This window comes from Glycine soja, chromosome 11 (assembly GCF_004193775.1).
Source record: "Glycine soja cultivar W05 chromosome 11, ASM419377v2, whole genome shotgun sequence".
NCBI lineage: Eukaryota > Viridiplantae > Streptophyta > Magnoliopsida > Fabales > Fabaceae > Glycine > Glycine soja.
The window spans coordinates 30,129,965-30,147,974 of record NC_041012.1 but is presented as its reverse complement, the minus strand read 5'-3'; the positions used below and the strand labels follow the sequence as shown (position 1 = coordinate 30,147,974).

Below are 18,010 nucleotides of genomic sequence, written 5' to 3'. Positions count from 1 at the left end.
AGTTAGTTATTGACAACTGTTGACACCTAACTCAATAGATTGGTAACACAAAAATTAGTACCCTAAAAATAAAGGAATGTTTTAATTGGTTATTTGTGCAATGAAAGAGTAAAATATAGTTCCTTTTAATAAGATAATAAAATAAAGAAAAATAGAGTAAATAATAGGCTAAGAATACCCTTACTATAAATAGAGTCATATTAGATCAATTTTTACATCTCTACGCTCTATGCTCTTTCTTCCTCTCAAATTCGTTTTCCCTTCTTCCTCTCCCAAAACCGTATCTTTTTCCCGCATACACCCAAACCTGTCCCAGAAAAACTCCGATCCTAGACTCGTTAACCGTTAGATCGTTGTGAAATTGGGACACCACCTTTGCAACTCATTTTCTCAATATCTCGAAGTTGGGATATGTGAAATAATGTTTGTAGAGAGAGAAACGTAACTTGCACAAACATAGTGAGTGGCCACGTCACTTGCACAAACAGCGGCAGCGGTGGCCACGTTATTCTCCATATGTTGTCTCATTCCTAACATGGCATCCATCATGGAAGCCATTTTCTCTTTCAAAGCTGACATGTCGGCTTTCATCTGTTCTTGTATCTCCTCTTGGTCACCCATCGTCCTAGATTTGGATCTGGTGTGATAGGGATGCCTTGGGGCGCGTTTAGTTATGGCGTTTTCCCTAAAAAACCAAACATGAGGAGTGGGTAAAGAAAAATGAATGCATGCTAGAGATAAAATGCGGGAGTGATTTGATTCACACTGATCTTTGGAGTAAAAAACGCGGGATAAACTCATTTTATTCAGAAAGTTATAACTAGTCAAGATCTGAGTGACAATACAAACTTCCTAGCGGTTTCTAATTATATGGGCCATTAAATCTATCATATGCTGACAATAGCTGAGAAGTCCGTGGATCTCCTCGAGGGCAGAGTAGGTATCCGCCATTGCTTTGGCCTTGGCTAGCAATCGGGGAAGTTCTTGACTCCCATTCAAAGTAAGAGCAAATCGGTCCATCCACATTGTTGCCTCTCGATGTAATGATTCGATCACCCTTCCTCTAGCCTCTTTTTCTGCATATACTCGGGCATACTCGTTCGCCACTTTGTGCTCGTGGGCCGAGGCTAGATTTAATTCTTCTTGGTAATTGCTGATGATGGCTAACATGTTGGTCTCTGTCTCGCATAAACGCTGAGACAAGTTTCTTTTGGACCTTGAGCAAGTAGCTAACTCCTATTTCAAGACCATGCTATATGCTCATGATTGGTGTCTCTCTTCCCTTCGAAGCTTGAGCTCATTGTTGCTGCCCCACAAAGCTCCACGTAATTTGTCTCGGCCATGCTCTTCCTTGCAAGCCCTCTTGGTTTCTTGTTCAAGGGCTCTTGCGGTAGCTGCATTTTCTTCTCATAACTCGGCTCACTCTTTCCGGATGTCTGTAGCGACTAACTTGAATTTTTCTTTGGCAAGTCTTGCTTTTCGTAGTTCAGTTTTTAGAGCTCGGACTTCTTCATCCTCTTCCGGAGCTTCGAAGTTCTCCTCGTTAATAATTTTCAACTTGGAGAGCCAATCTAACCCTCGTGTATGAACTTTCAACCATTCATGATAACCACCGATGATGCCATTACGGATGCCCCTAAGTTCTTTATCTTTCCTTAACGGGCTTTCCCATGCCTTGTGGATTCTTTGTATAATCTTGAAACTTTGCGCGTCGAAATCTCTCACAAGGAAAGGAGAGAGGCTCTCTTCCGCCGGTGCTCCCCTCATAGGGTACCCTAACTGTCTTATAGCAAGTGTGGGATTGTAGTTAATACAACCCCTCGTCCCTATCAACGGAATGTTTGGGTACTCCCCACATGAGAAAAGGACTTCCTCATTTCCTTCCTTCCATCGACGAAACCAGCTGATCATTCTGCCCCCTATCCTAGCCAAATGTTGGTCCCAATCTACTCTTCTCTTTTCGACACACGAGCGATGACTTCGGAGCGGACATGGGTGTCTTATGTCTTGTTGGAATAGGTGCGAAACCAACCATACACAAAGAGCGGGCAAGCAGCAGATGATCCGTGCGCTACTCTTCTCGCACCTTCGGTCAAATGTATCAAATAAGTTTGCCAAGATAGCTACCACCGGGCTTTCTTTGCTATGTTGATATGCAAGGAAAGCATCAATTGCGACTAGGTCCACCAAACCGTCCATGTTTGGAAAGAGGACAACCCCAAAGATTAGCAATGCTAATACGTCCATAAACGGGATGCACTCCTCTTGATTCTCCATATCCCTTGCCTTGCCTTCTAAGTACTTTCGTGGTAGGCCCACTACGCCGTTTCGAGTTTGCTTTACACGATCCAACACCCTTGCCGAATCCCTGACCACAACCGCAATCTTGCTCAAGGAGGGAAGAAACACGGAGAAAAGATACGGTTTTCTTCCCCCAAGAGGACATCCTAGAATCTCCTCAAATTCTTCAATAGTCGGTACTAATTGGAAGTCTCCAAACGTGAAGCATCTCAAAGGCAGGTCATAGTATTGGGTGAGTGATACAACGGCTTCCATGAATATCTTTGCTATGGTCAAATCTAAAATCTTTCCGTACGCCTTGCGGAAGGCTTGCATTTGGAGAGGTCCCATCAACCGCCCCAACTCCTTAATGCTGGTGACATATAGGCCCTTAATCTTGATAGAATCTTTTTCCAGTTTGATTTGTTCCCATGTTTTACTAAAGTGAAACAAAACCCAGTGCAAATCAAAACTCCGACATCTATCATGGGTGGAATGGATGAATGCATGAAGAAATGCATATGACACAGATGCAATTTATGAATATGGGAGGCCGGGAAATTGTCCCCTTCTTAGATACAACGTTTGGGGCAGCACGGCGCCCGATGTATGTATTTAAAAAGGTGACAGAGACTCTCCGTTGGTTTGCCAAAGTGAGGGGATCAAGACGAAAACCCGCACATGATGCATATGCGAAAGGCCCAACACGGGGATATACATAGTATGACAATATCCACAAACAAATATAAGCAAAGGGGTACATGACACTTAGGACTACATGCATGGCAGTAAAAAAAGTGGCACACAGCGTGTTCGCTCCGTGCCCCTATTTTAGGGACCTACATGGTAGGGAGCTAAAAGGGTTTTAGTGATAATTCCCAAGGTGGTCATATCTCTCTTGATGGTCTCTAGAGGTATCATCCCCTTCGAAGAACATATTGCAGCAGTAGGGACTACTAGCAACAATATGTTATCAAAGAGAAAAACTCTAGATGAGGGTTCACCGTAATCAAGCAAGTCGGAGACTTAGCATGACCACAGATTCACCTCCACTCCTTATGTTCCCACAAACCCGGGTATAAGGCCCTTTTTCAACTCACCGTGTGTGCAAATAGTGTTGGTGTTTGTGTGCATCAAATGAATAAATATTTACCTCATGCATACATTTTTAAAACACACTAAAAGCATCAAACGAGTTTATACAAACAAGAACATAAGGAAAAAAGACAAAGAAAAAGAACAAAAGGGGAGTCATAGTAAGGAAAGTACACTGATTGATTGGCCTAACTCTCTAACAATAGTCCCAAGTGGAGTCGCCAACTGTTGCAACCTACCCTTCGATGGGAGGGCGACGCGAGACTCACGGGTGCGTCTTTCATGAAAGGAAAATGCGCGGAGTCACCACCAATGTTTATTTGAGGAAAACGTCGGAAAAACCGGAAAGGACATGGTCTACGAACTTTAAGTGAAAGGTTCGGGAGTTGTATTTACGCACGGGGAAGGTATTAGCACCCCACGTGTCCGTCGCAAGGGACGACAACTTTTAATTAAGTGTGCAAACATGACTTCAATATGTTTTATGTTCCCTTTTACGTCTTTATGTCTTTTTGTGCCTTTTATATATTTTATCTTTTTGTGGTCGACAAGGGAGTTTCCCTTGCTCCTACGTATTCCTCAATTGTAGTAAGGAAATCAGACCTATGTAGTTCTTCGAGAACTAAACGTTGGCTAAGTTGTTTTTATCTTTTTTGCAAGATATATTTTTGATTGAATAAAAGGTCATTTAAGGCGTTGGACCATTAAACGATCTTTTGATTCTTTTTGAAAGGAGAGAAAACATTAAGGCATTGGACCATTAATGATCTCTTGGTTTTTTGAAAGATGTGACAAAACTATGTGTTAATTTTAGGCTTTTAAAAATCCACGTTTAACCAATAAAAGCGAAAAAGACCATTTCAAGGCGTTGGGCCTTAAAAATGGTTTCTAGGTGATGACAAAAGCTTGATTTATGAATTAATTTTAGCCTTAGTTTCACTTTGGTTATTAGTCAATTCGAGAAAGAAAAATCCCAAAGAAAAACGTCCGATTGATTTTTTTATTATTTTATTAAAAGATATTTTTTTATTATTATATTATTATTTTGCCTCCTTTTTGGTTTTAAACGTGGTTACGACATGACAGATCAGTTAGATTTTATTTTAATAGAAATTAAAAGATGTTACTATTCAAATAATCAATGGAAATTTATTTTATTTTTGATTAGGCGAGGAAATGACTTAAATAAATGACTAAAGCACATCAAAAGGGGGTACGGAAAGTAAATGAAATGAAAATAAAAGCATGCGAAACAAGTGGGGAACGATGAACGATGAAGAACGAACGAAGAACGATGAAGAACAGTGAAAAATCTTCGCGAAATCACCCACGAAAACATCTCGGAAGCGTTACGGAAGCGCCTCAGCTTAGATTTTCTTCACGAAAACAATTTTTCTCACTAATTTTAAGTGATTCTCAGATACTAGGAGGGTTGAACATTTTTGTTCTGCCCTCCTCCCCCTATTTATAGGGGAACAGAGGGAGGTGGTTGCCGCCCAGCTCGCCCAGGCGAGCTGGGTTGCTTCCACCAGAAGGCATCGCCTTCTGTTGGAAGATCCTGGAAGGCCCAAGTGGGTCTGGTTGCTATTTGTACACCCCTGTTTACTAAATACATCCCCTCTGCCCTTTTTTTGTTGATTCTTTTTTCGTAACGTTGTGGAACTTTACGAATTACGTAACGATACTTGTTTTCTTTCCGTAATGTCACGAAACCTTACGGATTACGCAATCATCCCTTCTTTGGCTTCCGGAATGTTACGAAACTTTACGGATTGCACATTAACACTTCCTTTCAACTCCCGACATGTCGCGAAACTTCACGGATTGTCTAACGATGAGTGTCAAGTACCTCGAAGTGGTCAAGCGAGGGTCGCATCCCAACAAACAGATGGTCCCCGGACGAAATTAGGGTATGACAAATATATTTTGGTAGTTGTTGATTATGTGTCTAAATGGGTGGAAGCTATGGCCACTTCAAGGAATGATGCTAAGATTGTGGTGAAATTTGTCAAGAAGAAAATTTTTGCTCGATTTGGGGTACCTCGAATCTTAATCAGTGATGGTGGTTCGCATTTCTGTAATACTCAACTTCAAAAGGTGTTGAGTCAATACCATGTGAATCATAGAGTGGCGTCCCCCTACCATCCTCAAACTAATGGGCAAGTCGAAGTATCCAACAGAGAATTAAAGAAAATACTAGAAAAAATAGTTGCGCCAACCAGAAAAGATTGGTAAGCCAAATTAGAAGATGCACTGTGGGCTTACAGAACTACATACAAAACTCCAATTGGTCTGTCTCCTTTTCAACTGGTGTATGGCAAATCATGTCATTTACCATTCGAAATGGAACACAAGGCATATTGGGCTCTGAAATTTCTAAACTTTGATGAGAAGGCATCCAGGGAGCACAAAAAGATCCAATTGTTGGAGCTAGAAGAAATGCGATTAACAGCTTATGAATCTTCAATATTTTACAAAGAAAAAGTCAAGACTTACCATGACAAAAAATTGTTGAAGAAAGACTTCAAACCGGGACAACAGGTACTATATTTTAATTCAAGATTGAAATTATTTCCTGGTAAGCTGAAGTCCAAATGGTCTGGACCCTTTGTTATCAAGAAAGTTTGATCTTATGGTGCAATAGAGCTATATGACCCACAATCTCAGAATCCTGACAGAACATGGGTAGTAAATGACTAGAGGCTAAAATTGTACCATGGTGAAGAATTTGAAAGGGCACATAACACTATTTATTTGATATCACCCATTCAGGTAAATGTGTCAAGCTAATGACGTTAAAGAAGCGCTTCCTGGGAGGAAACCCAATTTTAATTTCTGTTATCTTTGTTTTTCATGCATATATCATGTGGAACTTGCTTTATAATATGTACATTGGAGTATATAAGCTTATCCTTGAATGTTAGATATAAGGTTTTCAATTTCTTGAAAAAAAAGGACTCAAAAATAACTTAGAAAATATTTTATGAAAAACAGTCCTTTCGCTAAGCGCAAGCCTCGCACTAAGCGCATCTTTGGTCATGCGCTAAGCCGAGAGTCTAAAGCGCTTAGCGCCCAACCCTTGCATCTGAGGCTGATTTGGTCCGCTAAGCTGGCCAAGGCTGAGCTAAGCCAATTTCAATTCGATCTGAATTCGGCTAAGCAATGGCCAAACCGCTAAGCGTAGTGTATTGTTTGGCTAAGCGTGACTTGTTGTCGCCAAGCTCATTTCCTTGCAGCCAGAACTGGGGTTCATGGAGCTAAGCGCCAGTCACGATGGCTAAGCTGAAGTCCTTGCGACAATGTAAGCACTAAGCGATTCCTTATTCGCTAAGCGCTCTCTCCTATGTACTTAAGATGCATCATTTTAGCTAAGCCAGCCCAGAGCCAGGCTTAGCGAGAGTTGTAGGTTTTCTAATCTGCATAACTCGCTAAGCGATCTTATCTGAGAGCTAAGCCAAGCCCTCTATGTGTGAAAAAAAAACTGATTTTGAATTTCAAACGTCGGCTAAGCGCGCGGATCCGCTAAGCAAGCCTCATTGAGAAACCAAACATCTCTCTGGCTTGCTTAGCGCAGCTGTCCGCTAAGTGAGAAGGTCGGAAACTACTTAAGTGAGTGTAACGCCAGTTACACTCACAATTGCCAGATTTCACAAACTTCTTCTTTGCATTCTCTCTCTCTCCAAAAATTTGCGCATTTTACATTTGTTCTTTCTTTTTGCATTATCTACTTCCAATCACAAAGCATCAACGATACAAGTAAGTTCCTTACTTCCTTTTCTCTTTTACTTGTCTGAACTTTAGGGTAGAAAGCCTTACATTTAGCTTTAGATTTTTAGGGTTTTTGATGTGCCATTATTTTCTCCTATTTCTTAATCCTTTTTGTCACCAATTTAATTACTGATTTACTCTAATTGTTAAATTTATTATTCAGTTTTATCAATTGGGCCCACTTGACTAATTTGGTGTTTTTAATTCAATTTCAGGATAATTATAAGCTATTGGGCTGAGCCAGATTGGACTTGAAGAGAGCAAACAATTTTATTAGATTTCGTCTAATTTCATTTTTTATTGCGTTCAATTATTTTAATTTCGTTTTAGGCCAAAATAATGTAATAGGGCCCAGTGACTTTGAGTGACCCTTATAAATAGTAGCCTTGGGATTCGTGTAAAGGATTCTATTATTCAGGAGAAAATACCCAAGCTGAGTGCATGGAGTTTTAGGGTTTTATGTTTTTAGCTTTGTATTATTGTTCACGTGAATGCATTTTTCCATTTTTTGCCTTCACTTGCAAGTTCGTTTTTGTTCCTTCTTATGCTTTTAGCTTCATTTACGTTTTCTGCCTTTAGCTTCATTTACGTTTCTGCTTCTAGTTTCATTTATGTTTTCTGCTTTTGTTGAACTTATGGAAGGCTAAATTTCTAGTGTTGTTTCCCTCTGAGGATGATGCGTAACTCTCTTTGAGGTTCAGTTTTTAATGTTGCTCTCCTATCAGTTTCCCCTTCATCAATTAACCCACATGCGTTCTGTTAATTTATGCACACTTAGTGATGCAATCCTACTCCGCAAGGGCATTGGATAGAAAAACTCCAAGTAGATTGGGCCAGAGATGCAAGAGAAGGCCCTAGGGTTCTTATGAGCCTTAGGGTAGATTTCGGGCCCATGGGCTAAGTACGAGCCCGCTTATCTTTGTAAATATTAGATTAAGGTTTCATTATTTTTGGGCCTTGTATTTAGGGCTCCATAATGTAGGTAGGGTACCCTAGAAATATAGGATTTTTCAGCCCTTGTATTTTAGGGCACCTAGACTAGTTTTTGTATTAGGGGTAGTTTTGTAATTTCACATGCACTAAGTGGATATTTGATGTGTGTGGTTGGAAATAAATTTAATTGAATTGGTAGAAGCCCAATCCAATTAAATTTTAGAGGGGGAGGTGAGCATTTGCTTACTACACCCCATTGCCACATCATATAGTCACACTTTGTGCATGTCCTTCATGCTTTTCATGCCTCATGACACCTAAGCACACTTAGTGGAGAATCTTGGAATTGATCTTGGATTAGTGGGCTGAACCATAACTAAAATTCACTAATCATAATTAGTGAAATTTTGGCTCCAAAGTTTGGCTCCACAAATTCAATTTCAAATTCAAGTGAAATTTGAATTTCCCTCCAATTTTGTGTGACACTTAGGCTATAAATAGAGGTCATGTGTGTGCATTTTTTTCAACTTTGATGATTTGAATATTAAACTTCAGATTTCAAAGCTCATTTAGAGCACAAAATTTCGTGCTCTTCTCTCCCTCTCCCTTCATTCATCTCCTTCTTCCTCCAAGCTCTTATCCATGGCCTCCTATGGTGGTGAGCTTCTTCTAGACTCATCTTCTCCTTGAAGTGGCGTCTCCTCTCTCTTTCCCTTTCTCCATTCCGCTGCCATTCATCTTCCAAGAAGCAAAGGAATCTATTGATGAAGAAGATCCTAGGCCTACAAGCTCCAATGGAGCTTGCATCACTTAGTGTTCAATTAATTGCCTCTGTGCTTAAATTACGTTTGTGCTTAATGAACAAAGGGTTAATTGGTGTATGTGTTGCTTAATCACATATTGACAACCCTAAATTGATTTTTGCTTAGTAAATTAAATTAGGATTGGATTAAGTGGTTAACTGCCAGGGGTGAAATTCTCATAACCTAGGATAAGAGAATGGCTTCTGAATCAGAGGAAACAACACGTTTTTAATACTATTAATTTCATATTCCAATCTGCTTGTTCTTATATTCACAAAACAAACACACCCCCCAATTGTTATTGTTATAACGAATCATATTATGAACATTTGATTAGTCATTGCTCGTTGGGAAACGACCTAGGATCACTTCCTAGTTACTGCATTCTAATGTTTATTTGATTTAGGTACGACCTTGATCAAACTTGGCGCCATTGTCGGGGAGTAGTGGTCCAAAAGTTCATAATAGCTAGTGATTCTTGTTTTATGTTTAGTTGTTTTACGTTTAATTCATTTGTTTAGTGTGTTCGTGTTGTGTTAGTGTGTTGTTTTGTTTTATTTGATGTTCTGTTTTGAAATTTAGTAGTACCCCTTGTTCAGCGCTTCCCCTATTTTAGTTTTATGTTTTGCTAAGAATAATGCTTAGTGACGGAGTTAGAGACTGATTCAGTGTTACTGTTCACACAACATTACATTAGTGACTGAATTAGTGACTGTTGTTGACAATTTAATTGGCATTTTTTGTTTTGATAGTTAGGGTTGTTATTTTTGGCTGAATTTTGGTGTGGTAGGTTCTTTTGACTCATATTTTGTGTGAAAAATACCAGGAACACTTGTTGTGGCTAGATTTGAGAGATTCAAAAAAAAAAAAATTGAGAACTTTTGTTTAGCAAAACTTCAAATGGCCATAACTTTTGCTCCGGGTATCAGAATGACTATTATTATATATGTATTTGGGGTAGAAAAAAATTTCCCATACCATGGCAACCCAGAAAAGCTCGGTTGAGGTTTGTAACTAGCCATAATCACCTGTTTAATAGGTTTTTTTTTCAAGTTTTATTGTTTTATTTTTCTAAACTTTCCTTAGGCAGTTTCCATAGTTAGACTTTGAATTTTTGTCTAAACTTTTTTGTGCTATCTTTTCATGATTTTAGGGTATTGCTCACAAAATTTCAGCTCATTTGGATATTTTTTGAGTATAGTTGTAGTTTTAACCCACCTTTTTTGCCCTGTCTGAGAAACACATGAACTACTGCATATAGTGCATGACTAGAGGCACCCCAAGTGACTTACAACCCTTTGATCCTGAAATAGATAGGACATTTCATAGATTAGTAAGGCATAGTGTGCATCTTGATTACCCTGAACATTTTGTACCTTTTGAGCATCCTGAGCATTCTGTTATTGGTGAGTCTGAGCATTCTGTGGTTGGTAATTTTGAACATCCTGATTTTGAGCATTATAATTTTGAACATTCTGATTTTGAACATTCTAAAAATATGGCTCAACCTCCACCTCGTGAGAGGACTCTAAGGGAAATGGATGCACCTGATTTCACTTATGAAAGCTTGTGCATTCAATACCCTGATGAGGATGTCCCATATGTTCTTAAAACTGGACTAATCCACTTGTTGTCCAAGTTTCATGGTCTTGCAGGTGAAGACCCTCATAAACTTCTAAAAGAATTCCATATTGTCAGCTCCACCATGAAACCTCCAGATGTCCAAGAAGATCACATATTTCTGAAGGCCTTTCCTCATTCTTTAGAGGGAGTGGCAAAGGACTGGCTATATTACCTTGCTCCAAGGTCCATCACGAGCTGGGATGACCTCAAGAGAGTATTCAGAAAAAATTTTCCCTGCTTCCAGGACCACAGCCATCAGAAAGGATATTTCAGGCATTAGGCAACTCAGTGGAGAGAGCCTATATGAATACTGGGAGATATTTAAAAACTATGCGCCAATTGCCCTCACCACCAGATTTCTGAGCAGCTTCTTCTCCAATATTTTTATGAAGGACTCAGTAACATGGAGAGAAGTATGATAGATGCTGCCAGTGGTGGAGCCCTTGGAGACATGACCCCTGTAGAAGCCAGGAATTTAATTGAGAAGATGACTTCCAACTCCCAACAGTTTAGCGCCAGAAATGATGCTATAGTCATTAGAGGAGTGTATGAGGTAGCCACAAACTCATCTGCATCATCTGAAACTAAGAAGCTTGAAGGTAAACTAGACACCTTGGTTAACCTGGTCACCCAACTGGCCATGAATCAAAAATCTATACCTGTCGCAAGACTCTGTGGTTTATGCTCATCTGTCGACCACCATACAGACCATTGCCCTTCTGTGCAGCAATATGGAGCAATTGAACAACTTGAAGCTTATGCTGCAAACATCTACAATAGACCTCCTTAACCTTAGCAGCAAAATCAACCACAGCAGAATAATTATGACCTCTCTAGCAACAGATACAATCCCGGATGCAAGAATCACCCTAATCTCAGATGGTCTAGCCCTCAACTACAACAACAGCAGCCTGCTCCTTCCTTCCAAAATGTTGCTAGTCCAAGTAGACCATACGTTCCTCTTCCATTGCAACAACAACAACAACAATAGCAGCATCAACAGAGACAACAATCCACTACTGAGGCCCCTCCTCAACCTTCATTGGAAGAATTAGTGAGGCAAATGACAATACAGAACATGCAGTTTCAACAGGAGACTAGAGCCTCAATTCAGAGTTTAACAAATCAGATAGGGCAGATGGCCACTGATGTACCATTATTTTCTCCTATTTCTTAACCCTTTTTGCACCATCATTTGGGCCTACTGGATTAATTTTGTGTTTTTAATTTAATTTCAGGAGAATTATAAGCAATTGGGCTTTAATCCAGAATTGGGCTTGGACTTGAAGAGAGCAAACTATTTTATTCTACCAAATTTTATCTTATCTAGGTATTATTTAGATTTGATCTCATCTAGATATTATTTCATCTATATCTTATCGTATCTAGATTTTATTTTATTTATGGGCTTGGATTTAAAACAGATTTGTAAGCTTTGGGGCTAAAAACTATATAACAACACCAAGGTTCTAGTTTAGTGTTCTCTCTATGTACCATTTCTTCCTTATAGAATCTTCTTTGTTATTCTCATCAGATTTTGTCATGAGACACAAGTTGACTTGGTCTTCATCATGATCTTAGAATAACCTATTCCTAAAAATACTTTTGAAAGACAAAGAATCTAAAGAGGCCATTAATCTTGAAATTGTTAAACTTTCTACAAGAAACCTACTCTGATACCACTTGTTGGATCGAGTGGCCTCAGAATAATTAAGAAGGGGGGGGGGGTTGAATTAATTATTCCTAAACCATTACTAATTAAAAATTACTCTTCTAAGGCTTTTACTAAGTTGTTAAGAGAATGGGGAGTAGAAGAGAAACTTAACAGAAAGTAAAAGTGGAAATTAAATGCACAGCGGAAAGTAAAAGAGTAGGGAAGAAGGAGACAAACACATAAGAGTTTTTATACTGGTTCGGCAACAACCCTACCTACATCCAGTCCCTAAGCGACCTGCGGTCCTTGAGATTTCTTTCAACCTTGTAAAAATCCTTTTACAAGCAAAGATCCACAAGGGATGTACCCTCCCTTGTTATCTTTGAACCTAGTGGATGTACCCTCCAATAGAACTGATCTACAAGAGATGTGCCCTCTCTTGTTCTCAGTCAAACCCATGTAGATGTGCCCTCTACTTGTACCACAAAGGATGTACCCTCCAATGTGTTAAGACAAAGATCTCAGGCTGTTAAACCTTTGATACTTTGTGAATGGGGATACAAAAGAATTCTCAGGCGGTTAATCCTTTGAATACTTTTGTATTAGGGAATGGGAAGAATCAAAAGAATTCTCAGACTGTGTCGTTTTGAATTCTTTGACAAAGGAAAAGGGAGACACAAAAGAATTTAGGCGGTTAGTCCTTCGTTCTTTTGGAAAAGGGAGAAGAGAGACATAAAAAGAATTCAGGCGGTTAGTCCTTGGCGAATTCTTTTTGGCAAAGGGAGAAGAGAATGAATAGATGAATAGCATAAGTTTTCAAGGTGTAGAAAACCAGAAAACTTTAGAAAGATTTTGGTACAAAGAAGAAGAAGAAGTTCAAAGAGATTCAAGGCTTGTAAGGGATTGTAAGAGATTGATTGGAAAAGTATTCAAGATTGAACGAATGAATGAAAATGCAAAACAAAGCCTTGCTTTTATAGACTCTTCATGTCTTGTCAAGAAGACCATTTAGAAGAGTTATAACTTTTAGAAAAACTTAAAACCAATTTGAAAAAGTCAAAAATCTTTTGAAGATTTACATCTTTTGATTTATTCAGAAACAGTCACTGGTAATCGATTACCAAATCAGTGTAATCGATTACACAAAGCTTTTATGTGAAAAGATGTGACTCTTCACATTTGAATTTGAATTTCAACGTTCAAAGGCACTGGTAATCGATTACCAAAACATTGTAATCGATTACAGCTTTTTGAAAATAATTGGAACATTGTAAATTCAATTTGAAAACTTTTTCAAATCCATTTTGCTACTGGTAATCAATTACAACAATCTGGTAATCGATTACCAGAGAGTAAAAAACTCTGGTAAACATGTTTTGAGAAAAACCATGTGCTATTCAATTTTTGAGAAAACCTTTTCATACTTAAATTGATTAAGCCTTCTCTTGATTCTTGAATCTTGAGTCTTGAATCTTGATCTTGATTGTTGAGATCTTGAATCTTGAAACTTGATTCATGACTCTAAACTTTCTTCTTGAGTCTTGAATTCTTCTTGATTCTTATCTTGAACTCTTTAACTGTTCTTGATTCACCTTTGATTCACTTAAGTTGTTCTTTGATTGATCTTTGAGCTTTTTGTCATCACCTTTGTCATCATCTTTTGTTATCATCAAAACACCTTTGAATCACCTTTGATTCACCATGAAGCTTTGCTTCAACACTTTCCTCACCAACTTGCTCCATAGAGAAGTTGCAGGTCTTCACTGCCCAGTATGCTTTGTGCTCAATCTCCACTGGAAGATGACATGCCTTTCCAATGGCAAACCGATAAGGAGACATTCCTATGGGTGCTTTGTAGGCAGTCCTATGTGCCCAAAGAGCATCATCTAGCCTGGTACTCAAATCTTTCCTGCTTGGCTGCACAATATTATCTAAAATTCTCTTTATCTCCCTGTTAGAAATTTCTGCCTGTCCATTAGTTTGGGGGTGGTATGGTTTGGATACCCTGTGTACGACCCCGTATTTTTTAAGCAAGGCATGCATTGATTTGTTGCAAAAATGGGTTCCTTGATCACTAACGATTGCTTTAGGTACTCCAAACCTGCAAAACAGATTAGATATGACAAAATCTGCAACAACCTTAGCATCATTAGTTCTAGTGGGCTTGGCTTCCACCGATTTTGAAACATAATCAACTGCAAGGAGAATGTAAACATAACCAAAAGAGACAGGAAAAGGGCCCATGGAATCTATGCCCCAGACATCAAAACCTCACTGATGTGCCATCATTTTCTTCTATTTTCTAAACCCTTTTTGCACCATTTTAATTATTGATTGGTCTTAATTGTCAATTAATTAGGCAGTATTATTATTTGGGCTCATTTAGCTAATTTGATGTTTTTAATCTAATTTCAGGAATTAATGAAACATTGGGCTTAATCCGGATTTTAGTTGTGGACTTGAAGAGGGCAAATAAAGCAGCGCTTACCTTAGTTAATTTCTAATTAGGAAATTTCGCAATTTTATTTTATGTTGTTTAGTGTTTATTTCGTTTTGGGCCAGAGTATTGTAATAGGGCCCAGTGACTTTGAGTGACTCTTTTTAAATAGATGCCTTGGGATTCGTGCAAGGCATTCTATTCTTCTATTTTCATTATTCAGAGCTTTGGTTTTAGGTTTTCACGTTTTTCTGTTCCCTTGTTACAATTTTCGTTCTTAATGCAAATTTCCGTTTTCTGCTTCTAATTACGAGTTCATTCGTGCTTCTTCTTCTACTTTCATTTACGTTTCTGTTCATTTACGTTTCTGTTCATTTATGTTTCTATTTCATGTTTCATTTGCGTTTTCTGTTTGAATCCATGGAAGGCTAGATTTTCTGGTGTTGTTTCCTTTTGATGACGAAGCCCAACTCTCTTTGAGGTTTCGCTTGTAATGTGGGTTCCTGGCAGTTTTCCCTTCACCAGTTATCCCAATTTCGTGAATATTAATCAGTGCACGCTTCGTGTTCGACTAATTGCCTCTGAGCCTAACTTGCGTTCATGCTTAATGGACGAAGGGCTAACTGGTGTATGTGGTGCCTAATCACGTATTGAAAACCCTAAGTTGATTTTCGCTTAGTAAATTGAAACAGGGTTGGATTAAGTGGTTGACTGTTAGGGACGAATTTTCCATAACCCAGGATAAGAGAATGGCTTCTGAATCAGAGGAAACAACCCATTTTTAATATTAGTATTTTCGTATTCTAGTTTACTTGTTCTGCTCTTTAATTACCAAACAACCAACCGCCCCCCCCCCCAATCGTTACTGTTACTGCAAGTATATTATGAACATTTGGTTTGTCACTGCTCGTTGGGAAACGACCTAGGATCACTTCCTAGTTACTACATTTTCATGTTTATTTGATTCGGGTACAGCCTCGATCAAATTTGGCGCCGTTGCCGGGGAGCAGTGTCCAAAGGTTCATAATAGCTAGCTAGTGTTGTGTGTTTAATCCTTTCGTGTTTTATGTTTAATTGTTAGTATTGTGTTAGTATGTGTGTTAATGTTGTTTAGTGTCCTGATATTTTGTTTAATGTGTGTTCTGTTTCAGTTTTCCCATTAAGCGTTTCCCCTGTTTCAGTCTTGGGTGTTTTGCTGTGAAGAGTGTGCTTGCGGCAAAAACAGAGTAGTAGTAGAAATCAATTAGAGACGGATTTTAGCGACCACCCATGCTGAATTATTTGTGATTTTTTGTTTTAGTAGCTAGGGTTGTTATTTTTGGCTGAATTTTTTTGTGGTAACTTCTTTTAATCCATATTTTGTGGGAAAAATAGCTAGAGCCTTTAGTTTGGTCAGATTTGAAAGTTCCAAAAAACTAGCAAATTTTGTGTTTGTCAAAACTTCAAACGGCCATAACTTTTGCTCCGGTTATCAGAATCGCAATTATTATATATGCATTTGGGGTAGAAAAAATTTCCTACGCCGTGGCAGCCTGCCATAGGCTGGCTGAGGTCTCCATCGTCCAAAAAAAGCGATTCTGTCAAAAGTTTTTTATTATTCAAGTTTTATTCACTTATTTTTCTTAACTTACCATTTTTAGCCTTCATAGTTAGACTTTGAATTTTTGTCTGAAATTTTTTGTGCTATCTTCTCATCATTTTATAAGGTTGCTCACAAAATTTCAAGTCATTTGGATATCATTTGAGGGTAGCTGTAGTTCAAACCTACACCTTTATTTGCATGATAAGGCAACTAGTTGTGTGCATGCTGAATGTAGTGTATGACTAGAGGCAATCCATCTGACTTACAACCCTTTGATCCTGAGATAGATAGGACATTTCATAGATTAGTTAGGCATCATTTTATACCTTTTGATCATTCTGAGCATTCCATTACTGGTGAAGCTGTGCATTCTGTTATTGGTGATTTTGAACATCCTGATCTTGAGCATTATAATTTTGAGCATTCTGATTCTGAGCATTCTGATTTTGCACATTCTGAGAACATGGCACAACCTCCACCCCGTGAGAGGACTCTAAGGGAAATGGATGCACCTGATTTCACCTACGAAAGCTTGTGCATCCAATACCCTGATGAGGATGTCCCATATGTTCTTAAAATTGGACTGATTCATTTGCTTCCAAAGTTTCATGGCCTTGCAGGTGAAGACCCGCACAAACATTTGAAAGAATTTCACATTGTCTGCTCCACCATGAAACCCCCAGATGTCCAAGAGGATCACATATTTCTGAAGGCTTTTCCTCATTCATTAGAGGGAGTGACAAAGGACTGGCTGTATTACCTTGCTCCAAGGTCCATCACGAGCTGGGATGACCTTAAGAGAGTATTCTTAGAGAAATTTTTCCTTGCTTCCAGGACCACAGCCATCAGGAAGGATATCTCAGGTATTAGACAACTCAGTGGAGAGAGCCTGTATGAGTACTGGGAGAGATTTAAGAAACTATGTGCCAGTTGCCCCCACCATCAGATTTCAGAACAACTTCTTCTCCAATATTTTTATGAAGGACTCAGTAATATGGAGAGAAGTATGATAGATGCTGCCAGTGGTGGAGCCCTTGGAGACATGACTCCTGCTGAAGCCAGAAATTTAATTGAGAAGATGGCCTCCAACTCCCAGCAGTTTAGCGCCAGAAATGATGCCATAGTCATTAGAGGAGTCCATGAGGTAGCTACAAACCCATCTGCATCATCTGAAACTAAGAAGCTTGAAGGCAAACTGGATGCATTGGTTAACTTGGTAACCTAGCTGGCCTTGAATCAGAAATCTGTACCTGTCGCAAGGGTTTGTGGTTTGTGCTCCTCTGCTGACCACCATATAGACCTTTGCCTTTCTATGCAGCAACCTGGAGCAATTAAGCAGCCTGAAGCTTATGCTGCAAATATTTACAATAGACCTCCTCAACCTCAGCAGCAAAATCAACCACAACAGAGCAATTATGACCTCTCCAGCAACAGATACAACCCTGGATGGAGGAATCACCCTAACCTCAGATGGTCCAGCCCTCAGCAACAACAACAACAGCCTGCTCCTTCCTTCCAAAATGCTGCTGGCCCAAGCAGACCATACATTCCTCCACCAATCCAACAACAGCAACAACCCCAGAAACAACCAATAGTTGAGGCCCCTCCACAACCTTCCCTCGAAGAACTTGTGAGGCAAATGACTATGCAGAACATGCAGTTTCAGCAAGAGACCAGAGCCTCCATTCAGAGCTTAACCAATCAGATGGGACAATTGGCTACCCAATTGAATCAACAACAGTCCCAGAATTCTGACAAGCTGCCTTCTCAAGCTGTCCAAAATCCCAAAAATGTCAGTGCCATTTCATTGAGGTCGGGAAAGCAATGTCAAGGAC

The 18,010-nt window shown here is 39.2% G+C and overlaps 1 non-coding gene across 1 annotated transcript; it reads right to left on the bottom strand.

Annotated features, from left to right (window-relative positions):
- Nucleotides 1–17,016: 17,016 nt before the first annotated feature.
- Nucleotides 17,017–17,123, bottom strand: LOC114377790. Its single transcript, XR_003659224.1, has one exon. It is a non-coding gene; the product is annotated as a small nucleolar RNA R71 (small nucleolar RNA).
- Nucleotides 17,124–18,010: the final 887 nt, after the last annotated feature.